Genomic DNA, 1,159 nt, shown 5'->3' on the forward strand with positions numbered 1-1,159 from the left:
TTCCTTAAAGTAGCATAGAAGTGGAGAGATCTTATCGTTGATCCTGCTAAGAATCTGGATAAGGCTGCTAATCTCCCGTTGAGTTGTTGCACTTCTTTGACGCAAGTTGGGCTCTTCATGTTGAGTATGGCCTGGCATTTATCCGGATTCGCCTCAATTCCTCTTTGTGTGAGCATAAAACCTAAGAATTTGCCTGCTTCTACTGCAAAGGTGCATTTTGCAGGATTGAGTCGCATGTCATGCTTCCTTATAGTGTCGAACACTTAGGCCAGGTCAGACAATAACGTCTCTTCACTTTGTGTCTTTATTAACATGTCGTCCACGTAGACTTCCATGATTTTTCCGATATGATCTGAAAAGACTTTATTCATTAGCCTTTGATAAGTAGCTCCTGCATTCTTGAGACCAAAAGGCATCACGATGTAGCAGTAATTTGCTTTTGGTGTTAAAAATGAGGTCTTTTCTTGATCTGGTGGATACATGGGGATTTGATTGTATCCGGAATATGCATCCATAAACGAGAGGTATTTATATCCGGATGAGGCATCCACCAGAGCGTCGATACTTGGGAATGGATAAGGATCTTTTGGGCTGGCTTTGTTGAGATCGGTGTAGTCGGTGCACATTCGCCACTTCCCATTTGATTTTTTCACCAAGACGACATTAGCTAGCCATAGTGGGTACTTGACTTCTCTTATGAATCCTGCCTCCAGTAGTGCCTGTACCTGTTCTTCCACAGCTTAGGATCGTTCTGGCCCAAGTTTTCTTCGTCTCTACTGTACCGGCCGAGATCCTGGATAGACCGCCAACTTTAGCTTGGGGTCTATGCCTGGCATGTCTGCGGCTTTCCATGCGAAGAGATTGACATTATCTCGTAAGAACTGTACTAGTAATTCTTTTGCATCCCCTCTTAGGATCGTGCTAACTTGTAGCTATCCCTTCTGCAGTTGAAAATTTCATGCACAGATGTGGAGTTGAGACTATTGCGCCGAGTTGATTCAATATTGTCCGACCTATTAAAGCGTTGTAAGCTGAACTCACGTCGACCACTATGTAATCTATTTTGAGTGTTCAGGATTAGTTTTCTCTTTCAAACGTTGTGTGTAGCGAGATGTAACCAAGTGATTGCACTGGGGTGTCTCCCAGTCCGAACAAGCTG

The sequence above is a fragment of the Arachis hypogaea genome, chromosome 16 (assembly GCF_003086295.3).
Source record: "Arachis hypogaea cultivar Tifrunner chromosome 16, arahy.Tifrunner.gnm2.J5K5, whole genome shotgun sequence".
NCBI classification, from domain to species: Eukaryota; Viridiplantae; Streptophyta; class Magnoliopsida; order Fabales; family Fabaceae; genus Arachis; species Arachis hypogaea.